Source organism: Patella vulgata, chromosome 1 (assembly GCF_932274485.2).
Source record: "Patella vulgata chromosome 1, xgPatVulg1.2, whole genome shotgun sequence".
NCBI lineage: Eukaryota > Metazoa > Mollusca > Gastropoda > Patellidae > Patella > Patella vulgata.
The window spans coordinates 29,119,448-29,141,115 of NC_065879.2; the positions used below are offsets into that span (position 1 = coordinate 29,119,448).

General features: G+C 35.0%; 1 protein-coding gene across 2 annotated transcripts in view; it reads right to left on the reverse strand.

The window, feature by feature from the left end:
• LOC126827117 (uncharacterized) overlaps positions 1–21,668 on the reverse strand; it is a 51,736-nt gene that overhangs the window by 11,401 nt on the left and 18,667 nt on the right. The gene's annotated exons all lie outside the window — the stretch shown is intronic.

Below are 21,668 nucleotides of genomic sequence, written 5' to 3' on the forward strand. Positions count from 1 at the left end.
TAAGGAGCTTAAGCAAAAGTATGGCTTAACCCACATACTTGCTTTTGGCATAGTTCTGCGGGACCACACGCGTTCATATTGTGCCATTTGACCAAGTAAATTTAAGACGCAGTCTCATCTTTTAAACGGTATCCCGTCTTCACTAGCACAGTATGCGCAGAAAAGTAAGATGTTCAACCCTATTTATTTTTCATTTAAACGGTATCTGTTGAAAATACCAGCTGTTGCCAGGCAAGATACGCCCACATTTTGCAAGAGATGGATAGAGAACAAGCTAAAAAAGTAATTTTTTTGTACAATTAGGAGCTATAATCAAGAAAGTTACGTCACGATATGTACGAATATCGAGAAAGGAACCGAGATCGTTTAAGTTTCATCAAGATCGGATAAAAATTGTGACTTCTACTTTTATACTATTTGCGTACACGTAGCTTATCAAAAGCGGATAAAAATTGTGATCTCTAGAGTGCCCAAAAGCTAAAAACGTGATTTTTCGTACCATCAGAGGCCATAATTTATTAAGTTATTGTCCGATACATGCCAGTTTCGACAGGAACTGAGATCTTTGGGAGATAAACCTCCATTTCAAGATTTGTCAAAATCGGATAAAAATTGACATGTAGCGAAAGTATCCACAAACAAATTGTGAACGGACATCAAACACAAAATTTGAGGAAAAAGGAGAAAAACCTCTTTGAAGCATTTGGCTGTTTGGGTAGAATCGTTAGATTTGCTTAAAATACAGATGTGACATCATCCTTTGATGTTGGCGTACCATTATTTCCAATAGATGAAATATTGGACTCGCGTGATGTATTTCATTGAAAAGCACGTGCGGAATAGTGTCTGTATTTTAAGTTGTTAAATGGTCTCGCGCTAAAGACATTGCGTAATATATTGAAACAACACTCGGCTAACGCCTCGTGCAGTATCAATATATTACTTAATGTCTCGCTCTCGACCATTAAACAATACTTAATTGGGTTGAGTCATTCAGTTAAGGAATGTTGTTGTTCAGTGGTATGAGTGACTGTTTTTTATAAAATCAAATACCAGCGGAAATTCATGTTTTCTGACAGCTAGGTCATAAATCTTAATTTTAACACAATTCCGAGAAATACAGACTTCCTTTGGCGTTGCTTTAGATCACAACATATACGTCAATACTAATAGCGTCGAAACATGCATTTCTCGTGAAATAAGGTTATCAAAGATGTTGTAGATTTTATGTTTCTCGATATTCTTTCTACTAAAAAGACAAATACCACAAATTATAGTAATTTCCACTCTTTCTAGTCAACCATGAAAGGTTTTGTTAGCCTGGAAGCGGATGTGTTTGTCTTAAAGGTCAACTTTCAAACAAGACAGGATAAATAAGGGATTCTGACAAGTGCACAATCAAATGAAAACTACATATCAAGGTTGGTATAATGTATCTTTTTTTCCAAAGCCATTACAGACTATCAGCTTTCAAATGACACCATTCTGTGTTGACTTAATATTGACCCCCTTTATAAAACTCAGAACATTTTTATGTCAGTGTCACACTTTTTATATAATTAATCCGGTTGAGAAGCTTATTTTTTTTTAAAAAATATATATATTTTAGAAGTTACTATCTGGTTTTACTCAGTGATCTGGAAGGGTTTACCAAAGAAATGGTCCGTTGAGTCGGACTTTTAAGCAAAGTCGGCTATTTATTAGTCAAGGCTACCGTAAATGAGGAAAACGAAATGACATTTAGATCTGTATTTTAATCAGATCTTAATAAGTCGTGATATTGTCTTTATGACTTCCAAGCCCCGGTGCACTAGACAATCTATGATTATTTTCCTTATTTAAATTTAACAAAATTAAGAACTAACCCTAAATAATCTTAAACTGGATGTTTCATTTATGGATATGATTTAACAAAATTAAGAACTAATCCTAAACAATCTTAGCCTCGACGTTTCTTGTATCGACTAACAATCTTGGAGAAAAACAGGATGGCGACATGAATTCAATGGAACGGAACCGGAACTTTGGATGGTCAAAACGTCCTTAAGGATTGATTGATCTTTGACCAGGAAGTCTTTGGTGAGACTAAAGTTTAATGTGTATTGACCGAAAGTCTACATTTGCCTTTTAGTCTGTATGGTGTCTTTAAATATTGTTTCCATAGAAATCTTCTACATCGGTTAGATGTCTAAGTTATTAATAAAACGAAACAAAATTCAACACCACAATGGAGTGAAATAATGGCGAAATGACACATAAAAAGAAAAGAAGTCATTGATTAAATTGGTCAATAATGGGGGATTTTAGATCATGTTACATTAAACACATATAGCTGACGAAACCCTATGATTTTAGTTCGGTTCTGTCTTAGTTAGCATCCTGTTTGCTGGCAGCTACAAACCTACCATGTAAATAATGCTTCAACCAGTCAAGCTTACTCCTGATCGAATTAAGTATTATATATATATAGTTCCTATCTCATCCACATTTAGAGTAAATTACGTTTTCACCGATGTAATTCAGATGAGAGCAGCTTGTCGGAGCCATCAGGAGTTCCAGATAAAGGGGGAAAATGGACCACTCAAGGAGTATAGCATAAATAGACTAAGAAAGGCCGGTGCTCAAGGATGCTTGTTAAGCTCTATAGGCGTAATGGGTTCATATTACTGAATAAAGCAACTGCATTGATTCATGTTTAGCCTTTAAACGCCTAATTGAAGTACCTTTCAACAAGACATGTGTAACTCGTCTATTCAGAAAAGACTCCTGGGTTATCGTCAATACCTCGTCTAGTATTGATTCCGGTGCTTTCCTCAGGGGCAAGTAAGTTCCTCTCAATAGTATTTGCTAAAAGAATTTTGCAGAGGAGTCTCAGCTTTTTATTGAGAAACAAAGAAAAAAACTTCCAGGAACCAACAGAACACTAACATTAATATATTACCTTTCTACTCGATGTTGAAATGTGTTTAATTTTTAAAAGGCACATCAAAGGCTATGATGTTGACATATACTCTATCGAACGTATGTTTAAATGTTACTCTAAGATGCGGATGAAAGGAAACGGTGGTAGTTAAATATTTAGTTTATAGAATTCTGTTAATAATGACAGTGATATTAATGTGATCTTTAGGGTAATCAATGGCGTAATTTACATTTAAAGGCATATTATCACACAAATAAAACAACAAAACAATTTGCTTATTAAGATAGCAATCAATATCGGATCTGATTCCACTGTGCGTATTGCCAAGCCATACCTTCCAATTATACGACCTGAGGCATAATATACAGATTTATATTTGGTTTGAAGAAATTATAAAACTAAGGAATATCCGAAACGAAACAAAATGAAATTCTTTGGACGAGTTCGACACAATCTGGCATTCGGGTATGTGGCACTTCCCGAGTTAAAGAAGGAAAAGGACGTGTGTGTGTGTGTGAGGGGGGGGGGCATATTTTCAAAGTGATACTGACAAGCTCTGACTTGTACGCTACTGCTACAAAAATTGTCTGTTACATGAAATAAGCGCCCGAGCTAAAGTTACAAATGTTAATAGTGTCCTTAAAAGCTTTAAATGAAGTTCTCAGTTCAGTTCTTGCAAACAGTTCTCTATAAGCAAGGCAACAACAATATTCTTAAATATCAGTAATCAAATAATTATTAATCAATTTAAACACTACAGTCATTTTGTTCAATATGCTGAGCAAACCAAAAACCGATGACATTCTGATCTTAAATCAATTGTGGTAACTCTGAGTAATAGTTGGAAATCACTTGCAATAGAGGTATTTCCGTTTCAATTAGATATCCCGCTAAATGGTATATGCTTCATTATATATTAACTTGAAGGAAAACTCACATTCCGTTGCAGATTCTTCACACTATTTTCTTCATTACTGATGGGTATTAATTTTACATTGACCGACAGTTCGTTACGTCATCCCCGTCATGGTAATTTGTTAAGATCAGGTGATGCATAATTTTAATTATACCTTAATTCAGATAATGATACATTGCTACATATAAAGTAGATAAAATACTGCCATGATTACGGTAGATAATACACAAATAAATAAAAAATACGTCCAGGTAAAAGATTCACCCCTTTACTTTATTCTGACATACATTAAATCTTATACATCAGTATATATGAAAATTAAAATGATGAGGAGAGTATTATGCGGCTAGCGCTTTCCATTCCATTGGAACTTCTTCTGGCCTTACATACATATTCTCCATTAATAATTATATAACGATAAGAATAACGCCATGGTTACAATACTAGAAAGTCATAAAGGGGAATAACTGTTCAAGTATGACGTTATTGATACTGAATGATATTAATACATATAATCACACAATAAATTATTATTTCATATTTAGTTTGGGTTTGTACTTTTTAATAAAAATGTGACTATTTTTGTTCTAAGAATTCATTATTAAAACCATTTAGTTTATACATCGGAAAAACTTCGAATTTACCCCCACTTAGGACTAAAAGCGATTGACAAATACCCAGATGTCCTAATTGAACGCTTTCCAAAATCATTTGTATTAAGTGCGCTAGATCTTGTGATTTCCTACAACATATTTGATTTCAACGATCAGTTGTATACTTAATAAAGGCGTGTCTATGGGTACTAAAGTCGGCTCAACTTATGCTAGGCTCACACTTGGATATTTAGAAGAGATTTGGTATTATAATATAAATAATAGATTTGGTACAGACGTTGGTTTTTTACATCCAACAAAGATGGAAGAGATTTCGTGATTTTGAAACAAAGCGAAATATCAATCAAGATCCTTCATGAAATATAAAACTCTTTGGATCCCAGTATCCAATTCACCATTGAAAGAAGTGAAATGTCTTTGAGTTTTCTGGACGTAGCTAGTATATTGTTAGATGATGGTCAAATTGAAACCGACCTGTATTATAAACCCACGGATACTCATCAACATCTTGATTTCTTATCCCGTCTTCGTCAAAATTCTCTTCACATCAACAAACACCCATTGCTACAAAATGCAACGATTGTTTTAGTTGTAATGATATCATTGAAGGGTCCTCATTTCAGATAACTAATACTGAGGTATTTACATTAAAACAATCAATGAACTGCAAATCCAAATATATCATTTATTGTATGGTTTGTCCTGAGTGTCTTGAAAAATATATCAGAAAATCTCTAAAACAATTAAACCACCGAATGAACCTCCACAGATCCCAAATAGCTAATCCGGAAAACAGAATGATATCATTGAGTACTCATTTGGATGAATGTGGTGGGGGTAAAGTCGAAGTATTTCTGATGTATAAACTAAATGGTTTCAATAAAGAACTCTTAGAACAAAAAGAGTCACATTTTATTATAAAGTACAAAACCAAACTAAATGTGAAAGAATTATTTATTGTGTGATTATTGTGGTTGTTATCTAAATGTTGTTTACCCTAAGAGCTTAATAAAATAAGCAAAAGTGCTAGTAATCGAAAACTTTTATATTTTGGTATATTTAATACCTAAGAGTAGTTATCTTTAACTTTTCATATATAGTCATCAATATCACTGTATCAGAAGCATTCTGACAATGCATACGAAGAAGTATGGGTATTATTTTTCGTGCGGTAGTTTCGCATATATAAGATAGCGAAGAAATGTGGGTATTCGTTTTCGCACGACAGTTTCGTATGTTTCGGAGGAGCACGTAATATCGCAAAAGAAACAAGTTATTAGTGTCCCTTTTAAAACCCACAATAAGTTAAGACGAGATGTTAAGACCACATTCCATTCTATGCATATTTTGATTGGATTGTGTATTGATACACATAATCAATAGCAGCTTTAAATAAATATTTAAAAGGAGAAGCAGAAAAATGGCCTTTATGTGTTGACAACCATGGGAATAATATCATTTTTATAGGGTGCAATAAGAGATTTTCAATAATTCAATAATCACGAACTTTCTCCGTACGAACTCAACGATCCGGTGTTTAACTTAATAAACACATTTGTATGAAGCATATGGATAACGATAAGGTCATTTCATATCTGTACAAACGCGAGGATCATCTCTGCTAACAGCTGTAGCCATAAAAGTGCCATAAAATAACCCACAATATATAACAACGAAGACGATGTTATAATAAATGGACCTTGTAATTATATTAAAAGCACAATATTCAAGACTAAAAAGCAAACATATCATATACTACAAAAAACATATATATTAACATCGTATGTTTTGAGCGTCCATAAGTAAAGTGTATTAATTTCTGGCCTCAATCCTTATTGTCTTCTATCGTGTGTAGAGAACCATTCATGGACATCGTGATTTAAATTTCAATCATGTAAATTATACCAAAGAAGACAACTCTACTCTTGTTTTTGTTAAATTTAATTGAGTATATTGGCCTACTTGAGCACTGATATTTTAAACAGTAACAATAAAATGTATCTATTTTTTTTTCTTCTCTGAAAGTCAACTAACTAGCAAAATTGTATGTCTTAAAGAACTGTTTTTCCAGCTTAAAATGAATGAAATGGCTCGGTTCCACAATACACCATGCCACAGTCCACAAACACAAAGAAAGTACAACGTAACACTAAATAATCATTATCGTAATTAATCTGATCAGGATCCTGACATTACTTTGTCTCTGAAATATAAATACCGACCTTCGGGGCAATGATATAAGAAACAAAACCAAGGAAATGACACGGACATATTTAAAAATATGCAATTCCATTTAGCAACCCAGTGTCATACATAAAGCTCGGTGGGAATTTTACAAGAAAGGGGCCTCTTGGAGAAACTTATCCTATTTGGGTCAAATAATATGTTGAATACGTATGGTGAAACACGGTCGACACTATTAAAGTTTCGTTTCCATATATATATATATTAAAGTAGGAAAAGTACAAGTACTTCTTACGGTAGATAAATACATAAATAATTGAAAAATACGTCCCTGTAAAAAATTCACCACTCCATTCTATATTCAGTTTGGCTACGTATCGTGTTCGAATGTCGGATATGTGAAATCCTCAAATGAGAAACTGGATCAAGTATTCTATAGAAAATAGTAAATAAACCCTGCTAACTTGGGGGACCATTTGGTCATGGAGTTTGGCAGTCTGGTGCTACTGGGTAGAAGATAACATTGGAGTCTCTTAGGCGAGCTAAGATTTATCTTAGGGTGATTCTAAAAGCCCCCCTAGTCAGAGCACATTAACTGATCCTAAACTCGAGACATCGGTCTATACTCTTTTCAAGTCTCTTTATACAAACTCTTTGAAAACATGTTATTCTTTCCAAGTTTCTAAACTAAAAGCGATTTTCACCAAGACAATGGCTCAATAATCTGATTAACTGATGATTCTAAGAAATCTTCTCATTTTATTTTATCTTCGGGCATTACAATTTTCTTGTAGAAAAACAAAAGCGCTTTAAAACAGTCTTACACTAGAGCCCAAACTTATATATATAAAACCGGGAATGTGTTTAAAAGAAATTGTGGTGATTAACTTATGTTTATCGTCTGGGTCGGTATAATTACATAACCTTTTATAATTAATTCACTGTCTTCGTAAATTGTCGTGTTATAGCTGCTTACTTTAACAGTTCCCATTGAAAGCAGACTACTATTTACAAACAAAATCATCACCGGAATTAATGAAACTGTGAGGGGAAGAATCCAATGTAAGACCATCATCTTCAAATACAGGGACATCTTAATGAAATAGACTGAAGGGCGATAATGAGTTTCTGGTCACGCTTGTTGGTGCTCATTATTACAACAGTCCACGTTAATTGTAAATATTATTTACTCTACCTTACACATTTAGAACGCCACAGGCTGCCGTTAACTGGTCCCTGAAGGGATCGTATCACAGCCTGTTTGAATACGAGAAAGAATCAAGAGAAATTACCAAACATAGCTCATCTTTCATTGGAATTTCTCTTCGAACACTTTTTCCTTTCCAATCGAATTTATTGACTGAATGGCTATCGACGATCATTAACCGGTTTTTATTAAGAATTTATAAGGAGATACAGGTGACTGTTTGACAAGAAGAAGTGACGCCGAGTTCAATTATTAGGATATACAGTGTGCCAAGAGAAAACCGATAAAACACAATATTTCAGCTTAAAGTAAGAGAGGGTTTCAAGTTAATACGAGGAGATCAATTAAAGGAAGTTAAGATGGTCGAAATAGCGGAGAGGTACTTCAGTGGTAATCTATTTAACACTTTTAAGTATACTTGCTCGTTTATGAACCCTCTAAAACAAAGGTATTCTACCTCTCATGCTTCCCATTTAAAATTTAATGGTACAAATTTATGTGATAGGACGATAGCAATATTGAATGCTAACGTTATGCAGTAACCTTAGGGGGTTGCTATCTGGAATGAAAATTTGCTATGACAATTTAACCATATTTATCACAAATGAAGTCAGCTGCGTATGATAGTCAATTCGAATTATCTTATATCAAAAGATTTGATCACAGTAACCATTTGATTTTACATTTGTGTTAATATTAATTGCTGATATAAACTCCCCTTCGCTGATCCCTAGTCTATGACCTTATCAAATACAGTTTGGTTGCGATTGACAGTGCGCGATATCGTGTAAATAGGACAGATAGTGATGATATATTAAACGTTTCCTATCAACGATTTATTAAAAACTCTAAGCTAGTTATCTTTCGACAAATACTAACCACCGGATCCAGATATTAACAACTGCCACGCATACGAAAGTGTGCCCCGCTATTTGACCGACACTGATACTTCCAGAATTTGGAGAAGTGTTTATTCTGCCTCCATTTTATAAAATCGAAAATGTTCATTAGTCTTTGTGTGTATGGAAGATTGATTAAAACACCTTACAAAATAGTTTAATCTGATGGTCATTTAGGGCAGAGAGCTATTCTCAAAGTAGATAGTTCTCTGTGTACAGAATTAAAATAAAATGTTTCTAAACTAAGTACGTCATGGCCCAACACTTAAAATGCCTGAATATCAATCTAATATTAATATATATCATTACGATGAGCTAAAACAAGAATATTATACACAAATATCCGTAATGAGCGGTAATTTTTCAAATAGGTTGATAGGCCCACAAATCACAGATGGGTGGGTGACGGTTACTATAGATAGTCATCACAGGTTGTTGATTGTTTAACTTCTGTGACATATTGTATTGTTTGTGGCGACAAGAGTCGGATACTAAATGGCGTGTTGTTTGTCTTATGAGTGGATACAACTGTTAAAATATTGACATCTGAAATATTACTTTAATTAAATTTTCTAATGATTGATACAATCTATCAGTCATACTAAACAATGACAGTAATTGGCATCCATCATCATAAACAATAGTTTTATGTTATTCTGATTATTCTGAATTCTTTCGGGAATTGGTGAGCTGGCGTCTCAAGGTCAAGATTAGAATATCTTATATTTCCGAACAGTAAGAATTTACAAGCTCTCAAGGTTGAAAATGATCTGTATTATAAAGGCGCTTAGGAACAGTTTCTTTACTTACTGGAAATAATAGATGCGTTTTTCATTTGCTTTTTATATCTTTAATTTTATTTAATAAATGACAAGAGTTATTGTGTCATGTTCTTGGTTGTTTACTGTAAACACCCAAAGACAACACAGCGGTTCCAATAGATGTGCTTGATTTTAAGTAATGTAGAACTCGAGAAGTTCTGTCCTCATGGCGTGAGAAAAACTTCCCAAAACCAGCTCTTCGTTCGAATTTATAAAAAATACAGCGGACGTTCAAGACTAAAACGGCCCCCAAACTACGTAAAAAAAGTACCCCCCCCCCCCCCCCGGCTCCTTGTCAGCCCACCCTTCATGTAGAAAATCGGAACAATTAAGACTAAACGAATTAAATAAATAGTTTTAATCAGATTACGCAAACGACAGACGTTACTAAAACTCGATTGGGTGATATGTTCTTGAGAATTGGATACATATTTCTAAGAGTAAGAAAGGGTAAGTATTCTCGTATGAAACATAAATCTGCAATTTGAGCATTATTTCCTGTTGAAAGCAAAACTGGTGACAGCCAGAACTACGAGGTGGTTTTCTTTCTAAAAAAAACCCGATAAATTGAAAGAAAAGTAGCAGTTATAGTCTTTGTTCATGTATTGATTTCTGACATTCACATATACAAACTTACTGCAAATCTTAATGAAAATTCTATAGAATAGACAATAAGTAAGTTAATTCATTCATTCTGTTGGCCACCAGTTTGCAGATGAGAGAAAAGCTTTTCCTTTATTTTTAGATATTGTTAAAACTTTAATATTATTTTTATCATTCGTTAAGTGCATGTATTTTATTTTAAACCTTAACTGCACAAAAACATAATCTGAAACAATAACAAAAGAAATAGACTACCCAGAAAACGTATACTTGACCCGATACTGGTTTTTCTGATTTTAAGTTTGTCGTCTTGGAAACCAACTGCAAAGCCAAAGAAGATGATTAAACCGAGTAGCAATCTAAAATCTATTTATCGGTTGAAAAGGGAGATAACTGCATAAATATATTTTCAAATTTCTGCAAATTATCGAATATTCGAAGCAGTTATTATACTAATGTGCTGCTCTTTGACAATGTAAGGTTGTTATTTGATGTTGTAGTATTGGGTAGTATGTGATGATATTGAGGTGGTTTTAGGTAGTATTGGGTAAATCGTCCCACCGTTTTAAAAGGCATAAAGAGTGCAATTAACATTCACAGTTCGATGAACTGACTTTCAGTACATCGAGGATGACAACGGCTCTCAGATTTAAAGTGGTCAAGTATGTGGTTTTGGAAGGTTTTTGGTTTTTGTCTATTTTAGAAAATAATAAAAATAAAATGACTCCCAGTTTATACTGTCGCTCCGAAAACTGAATCTCCAATTGAATCTAGAATATGCTCAAATATAATACAAGATGTCGATGGCGACAGAAATAGCCTCCGAGAAAAGTTACGCTCAAGCGAATTATTGAAATGAAATTGAACCATATGTTAGTCCCGAAATGACCTAGTTTGTGTCGAGTGGACGTTACCCCCCCCCCCCTCTCTCTTGATTGCAGTCCGTTTATGTAGCGACGTCCATTATAAAGTTAACTGATTATTCAATACCTAGGCCACCATGATGCCCCACCATAGATACATATCTCCAAATATCTCGACAATTACACCACAATCTTTAAATATATACCAAGTCTCAAATCAGTTTCGCACATTTATAGTCACTAAATAAACGGTCATGTTGTACTTAATAAGTTATGACCATTTAACCATCGATAAATAAGACTGAAAAAACGGTTACGAGTGTCAGCCATAACATCCGGGCATTTTTGAATAAAAAATAGGTTACATGCCCATGTTTTGCAATTAGTCTCGCTTAACCAGTCTATCAACCATTCTCCGTCTGATTGACAGGCTGGGATAATAAAGATTATTTTTTTACGAAACATAACAGAAAGCTGGAACAATTTACAAACACGTACGTTTTAAGAACCTTGTAAAAGTAAAATTTTTGCTACATGGGGCACCCTACCATAAGCTTGCATACAACTATTTCAACTTCTTTATCTTTTAGTACAGGACCCAGTTCTGTATCACAGCCTCATATACACCGTACTTATATAGGTATTTTTTAATAGTCTGTTATAATTGTGTCATTCAACTTACAGGAATGGTGTTTTTATGACCTTTCCATACGATGTTTATTACTCCAGACGGTGGACAGCCTACTTAAAAGTTTTATTTTGTATGTGCGTCATTCTCAACCACATTAGCTAAATGTTAATTTCATAATTCAATGCTCTTAATCACAAATATGTAGCCAGAATAGAAATGGGTTGTTCCGTTCTGGAGACTCTGAAAACTTGAATTGCATTAAGATAAACCGATGATGCCATACGTTCTTGTTTCGATTGATCGATTGTATTGAGAACATGGCTAGTTTGAGAAAGAACCCCCATATGATAAACATTTATCTACTGTGTTTATCTTTGGGGATCAATTCTGGGGGTTGACCGTGAACAAATGAACATGGTGCTAATCTATAACAAGTTAATTGCAATCATTGGAAAAGTCGGCTAGTTGCCCTTTGCGATACAACATGATTCGCATGCTTCATTGATCTGTCAATCAAATATCAATAATATGTCAATAGTCATCATTATGTAGTTACTGGTTATTTGACCATCTTAATAAAGAAGGATGCCACTGTACAATTAGCCATGTTGTGCAACACCTGACATTTATTGCTAGTCTTGTCTTACTCCTTTTTTATTCACAAGGATGCAGTGATGCCCGTTCCTTATTGGAAGGTCCAACATACCGGACTCATAGTCATATGTCTAAAATATGTACTGCATGTGTTTTAATGCAAAAACTGTGTGTGATTAGAGTAGCTAAGTCTCTAACTCACCATCCTTCAAAGTCTTCGAAACTGAAAAAAACGAATTATTTGTCAATTTAAATCAACATTGGTGTTGTGATCTTACCGGGAAAAGATGGGCTTCTGATATCCAATATTTAAGACAAATAATCATTTTATCATTGTTACACGAATCGTGTACAATAAGGCGTTTCAAGGGACTCGAAGAACGAGGCTAGACATATTCCACAAGTCATGTCAAACGGTGACGCAATATTCTTATCTCTAGAGCATGCACAATACTATCGGTGTAGACTGGAATGACCAGACACTTGAGACTTCTGGCGTATTTCGCCGAACATAACTAATTAGAAATTAAAGTAAAAACAGAAACAACTGAATGTAAATCAGTTTATTTCATATTACATTATTATCTGCGTTGCGACCCATTTGTGTCAATTTCTAGTGTAATACTATAGGGTTTATTTTAGTTCTAAGAAAGGTGTTCTGTTTAATATAGAAATTCGTTACCTACATGATGTGTGACGAAAAGTAGGGTATAATGAAGTAGCTTGCATTAATCTACTACTTTTTTAGACTAACTCACCGACAGTTATGTCAGTATCCATTTCTGGAAAGTACGGTACTATCGTCCAGATATCTCGTGCACAGAGTTGTACAATTAACTAGAATAGTGTTGACGTAAAGAGGTGCCTATACGAAACCCTTACCCAAAATGCTAATTGTCCCGCCCTAATAGATGACGCATTATACTTTCTATATAGGAGAGAGCTTGTTTGATTTACCCTCAGATATCATGTTGAGACCGTAGGGAAGACATAATCCGTGAGTTCCTAGGGGAACGTCATATCCACAGCCGCCTCGGCTGGGATAGAGACAAAATGTGATGTTTACGCCGTTCGGTTTGAGTTATTAAGGATGTTAAACTCAGACCGTGTATATTTTAATGACTTCTAAATTATCTCTAATAGATGGTGTAGTTTTCCTGTATTTAACTTTTGTAGTTTTCTGTATTTGTTATATAAACTTAGTAACAACATAAACAGTGTTTCAGACTTAATTGATCATTGGAAATAGTTATCAAGTCCAAGAAAGTCCTAGACGAAAGTGTCACACATCTGTACCCCGTAGTGTCACACTAGGTCCTAAATATTAGCGATTTAGCTCCTTTAAGCACATGCGAGTTTTAAAAATTCATTAAGAATAGCTAGGTCAACTCCGTACTTTATTTTTTTCAGAATCGGCACTCATGTGCTCCCATTAATATCATTAGTTATGTTCATGCCTCTAACGTCGTACTGTTCTGCTCCGAACTGGGCTAATGAAGACGGGCATACGCCATACAGTGTGCTATGTGGGAAATTTTGCCCGGAAAGCGGCACTACGGCTTACTCTTATATCGAATTCCAACATTCAAGGGATCTTTTACGTGCACGCCAATGTGTACACGGGACCTCGGGTTTTCGTCCCATCCGAACGACTAGACAGTTGTCCTTGTCAGGCCCTCCGTCCTGCATCACTGACAAGGGAGAACCACGCCGGAAAATCTGGATGAACTTTCTCGGCCAATGCAGGGATCGAACGCCAGAACTCCAGACTAGCGAGCCATCGTCTTACCCACTTAGCCAACGCCATCCCTCTATTATTTAGATACACTTGCATATATTGTCTTGGTGAGATTGGTAATGAGTGTTTTTTTTTAAGTCCTTGTCCTTGAGTAAAGTCTATATTAATGTAACATCAGTCAGTTTTTCCAACATTTGTATCTATTTCTGTGTTTCCTGCCATCAACGTGGAATTCTGGTTTTCATTGTGAAACCCTAAACAATATAACATCATTCAATAATATAATAGCGGTCTCCTTGAAAATCACTTGTCAAACTTTATGAGTTAAGTCAACAAGACTAATGTTTTTAAGTTGACTATGAATTGATCAGACTAACTTTATTTACACTGTGGCCTGTTGATCTAGTCTAATCAATGTAACGATTATCAAGTCAACAGATTGAATCAAGTATTATGAAATACGGATAAAGATTAATGCGACTCAAGTAATGTGGTCCATTGATATTTTGAAGACCATTAGCGTTGACACAGAGTCAATGCTTCTTTAATTCAGAATCTACAACTTGCTCTTTTGATGAAAAAATTGATTACTTTCGAGACACAAGATCTACTACACTCCCCGAAAATCTTATAGCACTTTAACTTTTGGAGTCTAATATTACTTAAGAGATCCTATTCTAAATATTCTTGCAAGAATAAAGTGTTGGAAAAAGGGTCAACCCGGCACTCTCGGTGTAAACTGGACTACCAAGGCGCTAGCGACTGTCATGCAGTTTGGACTGCATACGCGTTGTGACGAATATAACTGTTTAGAAATTACAATAAAAATTGAATGTAAATAAGTTTATATACATTCATATGTGCTTTTTGACCCATTTTCATGCATATAGGTTCCAAAGAATGGAATACGAGATCGACTTCCTTGTAAACGGCAACAGACCATACAATAGCTATCAGAATTACATAATTAAGTAACGCAATGTCGTGCGTATTTGACTGGTGGGGTGTAATTTTCATTATATATTAATAAACTTTTAAACTATTGTGTAAAGCCAAATAATTTATTATTTATATATCTATATCCGCCTCGCTTAATATTCATTTAAATTTTCCGTGTTGCCAGCGCGGAAAATAAGTTTACAATCGATATCAAATAGAGTTGTTTATCAGGTGACCTAATAAAATTTGATTTTACCTGTATACATGATGAACTTCATGTTCCTAAAGAAACGACCGCGAGTTTTACAACGTAGTTAAGGCGAGATCAAGCCTTCTATTGAAGATGGATGAACTTAAACTTAGATTAAACGATCATTATTAACTGGAATGGAATGAAGATCATTCATAATATTCAAAGCTAAATTATTATAATTTATGCAATTTATATAGCGTTGAAGACGAATATCATTTTTTACTATGTTGTCAATTATATAAAGATTCCTTTATATTATAGAAATCACCCTTCACTTAAACAATTTATAGATATTTTGTCTTTCACACCAACAGTTATTTTCAACTCATTAGCAAAATATATGTTACAGGCAATGTCTACAATCAGGCAATGTGTACAATGCTTTTGTAACCCTAACCCCCACCCCCACCCTTACCGTAACCCTAAACCTAACCCGGCAATGTACACATTGACTGGTATATTTCAGGCATTGTACACATTGCCGATTGTAGACATTGACTGTCACATATATACATTTATCATTTATTAAGCGCCAGTGTATTCTAGAGGCTATTCTTCCCTAGAATTGTATATAGTTTTCTGACTTGTTTTGTACTATTTGTACCATTAACACCTTTACATCACAGTTGTATTTATTTATTGTATTTGCCATAATTTAAGTTATGTATGTTTCAGCAATACAAATTACTTAGTTACATAGCGAACATTTACTCAACATTTTGTGTCCAAACCTCCAAACATGGTAAATCGAGTATTTCTACACGGGCCTCTTTAAAATACGGCATTCAATAGGGAGTTAGAGTGGTCTAACGCGTGCACGTTATAAAACATACGATCTGTTATTGCGTCAAGCTGGTAGGTGACAAGGAGTATGTGTGGCGGTGGGGATGTCCAACCTCGTGGGTATTCTTCACATCCTTCCACTGCTAAAGACATCAACACGTAAGTGAATGATTTAAATTGTACCATATCCGGAAATGAATTGGTTTGTGTCGATGGACCTTAAATATCTCTCTCGCTCACGACTGAGTGTTCTTTTAATGTGTACGGGAGTTTTTACAGGAGTTGACCTAGGGTTTCTGCTCCACTCGACTACCACGATTCCAACAGAAGAGCAACGGTTGGGTTTGAATTTCTTCAATCTAGCGAGGCCTAAAGGAAAACGCACCATTGAATTGACTAGAAGTTCTGACGAGGTATACTGCAACTATTGTGTGATTTCGGCATTATTCCTTAAACAAACTACAAACTAAGTTCCGATTATCAGATGTTTTTTATACACACGATAAGTTAAAGGAGCTAAGTCTCTAACTCAATATTATCCAAAATCTTCAACATTGAAAACAAGATTTATTTGTCAAATTAACTCAACATTCATGTTGTGATCTTACCGGAAAAAGATGGGCTTTTGATATCCAATATTTAAGACAAAATAAACATTTTACCATTGGTACACGAATCGTGTACCATAATGCGCTTCAGCCCCATATGTATCAAGAGACTCGAGGGACGAGGCTAGACACATTGCACCAAATCAAACGGCGTATGTAGACTGGAATAACCAGACGCTAGAAATTTGCACTCGCTTGAGACTGCTGGCTTATTTCGCCAAACATAACTAATTTGAAATTGGAGTAAAAACGGAAACCATTGAATGTAAATCAGTTTATATACATTCATATTACAGTATTATATGCGTTGCGACCCACTTTTGTCAATTTCTAGGTCCCAAATGTTAGCGATTTAGCTCCTTTAAACTAAATGCCCATCAGATGTTATTTATACATACGATAAGCTGAACTTGAAACTGGGTGCCCATTGTCAGGTGTTATTTATACACACTATAAATTAAACTACAAACTGGGCGCCCATTATCAGATGTTATCTATACAGATCTTATTTTGTCAACTGAAAACCTTTCTTGGAAATAAAAATGACCTAAAAATAATAACGCTTAAACCACCCGATAAACTTTTCTACAGATATCACGACTCGACAGAATGGCACATATATTTACAGGGCCATGACGCTTTATAATTTGTCGACGCTTATAATATTTATGTTGGTTGACATGGAGATGTTTAAAAAAAACCCCAACAATATATTGTATTGAACTATTCAAAAAAACCTGGAAGAGGCTAAGCTCATTATAAGTTTTAATCCCTTGCTTTGGGTAACTGGACATATGGACCCCTTGAACCACATCTGATTGTTTTTACTAAACGAAAACAGTTAAAATTAGAAAGATCAAAACGTATAACTACAACTAAGATGTCTGCTGCTAAGGAAACGGGTGTTTGATCGAACTGTGAAAGGAATAGCATTGTATTAGTATTTCCCACTTAGAGCTATACACATTTCTTTCTTTCAAACAACCTTGCTAAATCATTAATAAAGCTCGAGTTTTGATTGAACTTTAGAAATAAACAGCATAGCACTTCGATCTTCCACTGAATGAAAATACTTGCCACCAACCAAGCTGAATCATCGAGATTCCATCCCGACATTGTGGTTTAGCACCGGAACCATGGTCAGTTCATTTTTGTAATATAAGGAAAACGACACCTTGGTCATGTCATTTTGTCGGTGAAAAGGAAGACATACATAATATGCAGTAGAAATTTATATTTATTACAAACATCTAGATTGTTGGAAATTCATTCTGTAGATGCGCGTATCATAATTAAAGACAGGGGCAAGGAACCAATTAAAACTTCGACAGGGAGTATGCGTATTAGTCTTACTGCCATCTTTCAGAACTTACATGAAATATTGACACACATACATCAAATGATCCCATCTTGTTTTCCTTAAATAGGATATGCTTTAATTAGATGTCATTGCAAAGATTAGTAATGTTTGGAAGTTACACTGTAGCCTACCATTTGGCAACGGAATTGGCGCCAAAAGAACATAATTTATCAATACGTATATAAATATTTAGTTATAGAGTAGGAAGTGTGACAATTGATTAATGAATTGGCATAGATGATTAAAGGCTGCAAATATATTTATTCTATATTCTACAATACTTTATAACAATTATGGTTCTTTGCCGCAGGCATTGGGTATTGATGATCAACATCAATTTAGAAGAATACGGCACGTTCATGGGTCTTATTTCTGTGGGTTGATCCAATAATGTTCTTAGATCGCGGATCATCTCATGTTCGCAAACGACATAGCTTGTCAATAACTACGGAACACCTGTAAGAACGTCTGAGTTCTGCATTCCAAGTTCAAACTTTCGCTTTCAACTTCCATCTTTTGACTTTCATGTTAACCAATACATTTTCGGACTTTTAACAATTGGATTTTCATCTACCTACTTTCGCCTTGGTTATTCATATTAAAAACGTGAGCTTGAAATGTGTTCGTACAATAAGTATCGCCGCAAGGTATCTGAAGAGAAATGGATTGCGAAAACACGTAATATAAAATGGCGTATTTCGATTGATCAGGAACTTAATTCAAGTAGTTAAAGCTTAAGTTACAGAGAAAAGCACATCGTTTTATAAGACGAAAACATTTTGCTCCTGCTCATATCGATGGGAAAGGCAAGCTTAAACCATAGCCATGTTATAGAAATGTTGGCCTACACCACAGCTCTCTAAGCAGAACTAATATACTGATTCTGGCATTGATTGCCATCGCTCATCATAGTAATTTTTACTATAACTGCTATAACCCAGTTACATGTAGTAAATGAAATGAAATGGGGTTTAAGGTCCTAATGAAGATTGGCATACGCCATACAGTGTGCTATGAGAGAACTTTTGCCCGGACAGCGGCTCTACGTCCTACTCGAATTATATCGAATTCCAACTGCCAATGAATCTAATACGGTTTTCCGTCCCATCCAAACGACTAGACAGCTGTCCTTACATATATTAAACCAAGTCGACATTTTAATATTACACGCGTTTTGGGCGGTGTACTAGGGAGCTAGTATAATATTCTAAATCTAAAGGTATATTATGTTCACAATCAAGTACCAGGACTAATGCAGTCCAATGCTTATATATCAACTGCACCAAGTTTCATTTGCCTTTCGGTCCCTTAAGAACCCCTGTGCACTCGTTTTCCAAAGAAAGGCATAGTGCGATCAATAGTCGCAGAATGAATCCAAGGGGCCTTACTTAAATCTTATCAAATGCACACTAAAAGTTAGCTCGTTTTGTGGACTTGCTTTAGCGTCAAGGTTGGACAGTTGCTTCTATTATGTTCCAATTGATAAAACTGACAGTCTTAAAACTTGTTTACAAATTCTCACAATGTTTATCGCAAGTTGAAAAGAATAAATAGATAATTGTCACATAAAAGAATTAACGTGTACAATAATAATTTCAAGTTTTCAATAGAACAATTTTTACAGCGATTGTTGCATTAAAACAACCAATATTAGGTGGATATAATCAACGTATTGTAGACAATAACAGAAGCACCATGATGAAAAATAAATAGAATTTCAGATCGATAAATATAACCTTAACAAAAGGTAAAAAGAAAGAAAATATTGACTTTACTCCTATAAGGGAAATGAAAACAGCATGCCGAGTTTTCCTACCGTTTCTTTGCTTTGTACAATATAACCGATCCCCAATATAAGTGGCTATAAAACGGATGTTTTAATTATGAATGTTGTTCGATTTACCCAGAATGAATTAAAACAATCGTATTTAATATGTCTCATGTAACCTTTAGTATATAGCTAGCGAGGTGTCTACGCCTCCGGAAATTGCCATCGGAATTCAGTTCTTTTTTTAAAAATGTCCTCGTATGGTGACTGTTATGGATAATTAATTATATCTTTACTTATAATTTCTAGAAGATATGAGCCACAGACGATTCATATAATCAATGGATTAAATCTGTTTCAAATCTTCTGTCACGCTTTATAATTAAATCAATGAATATATATATGAATGACTAGAATACCGTTTCATGACATTTGGTTTAAATAATAAATTTCCTCTTTGTATAATTTAGATAAAAAGAAGAAAGGATTTGATTCATTTTAGAAGAATTAAGATTAGAGGAGGAATGGTTTGGGTTTATTTTTGTATAAATAAGATAGAACTGGAAAGGTTTGGGTTTATTTTTGTATAATTAAGGTAAAAGTAGGAAGGGTTTGTGTTCAATTCTTTTCGGGTTTCCGCCCGCTTGACACAAACATACTACATTTTACTTTAATGATTAGTTTACGACCAGGGTTTCTTAGCGTTTGTATAGGAACAGGAGAACCATGAGAAAATTTACGAGGTTAAGCCGACGATCTTCTTGTTACATGCAAGCATGAGATTGAACACATTACTTGCCGAGATACATGATTACAGCGTATAGGTTAGACCACACCCTCCCCACCCCACCCCTCGGGGGATCCGAGAAAGTGACTCGATAATTTACCGCCGCGGTTTCCCCTTGTCAGTGGTGCACGTAAATAAACCCGTGACAGTTGGATTTGAAATGTAGGCCTTAGAGCCACTGTAGCACACTGCATGGCGTATGCCCTTCTTCATTAGACCCCTGCATTGGCCAAGAAAGTTCATCCAGATTTTCCGGCGAGGTTCCCCCTTGTCAGTGATGCAGGACGAAGGGCCTGACAAGGACAGCTGTCTAGTCCTTCGGATGAGACGAAAAACCGAGGTCCCGTGTATACATTGGAATGCACGTAAAAGATCCCTTGGCAGTTGGAATTCGATATAAGAGTAGCCGATAGTGCCGCTGCCCGGGCAAAATTTCCCTCATAGAACACTGTATGGCGTATGTCCGTCTTCATTAGCCCAGTACAGGAGCAGAACAGTAGGACGTTAAACCCCATTTCATTTCATTTCATTTCATTTCCTTCTTCATTAGACCAGATAGAGCACACAAATGAGTTAATGTTTAAAAGTACAACAGTATATGTTATCTATGTAACCACCACAAAGTTTTAAACGGAAGAGTAAGCGTAGGGAATGCAATCCTCATTCACAACATCTTTCGGAAAATAACAGGACATCATTTACTTTCCAAAAATTAGATGTCGACAATATGAATTTACTTATAATCTGTTAATACCGTGGTGTCATTTTATTATTGCTCTAAATAAATCGAACTCAACATATCAAAAGTTCATATTGTCATCAAGATGGATCAGTTGAAATGACTACAGTTAATATTAGTTTGTCATATTTACACTGAAAGCTCGTCTTATATTTTATCAACAGTTCTATGACAAATTGGCAGTGGAATTATCCCTTGATTCCTATAATAATAACTCATAGCTCGAATCGTAACACATCAGCCTATTGACACAGAGTCATTGTTCAAATACAAGCCTCAGTTTGGTATTCATGCCCATGCAGCACTGCCTATATTATTTCTAAATGAGTATGGTTAAAAATTACCCCCACGCGAGATCAAGATATTGATTCTTGGCGACCCATCGCTTTGGTAAGTTGTTAAAGATTTGAGGAGAGTTTCATAATCTTATTTCTGAAT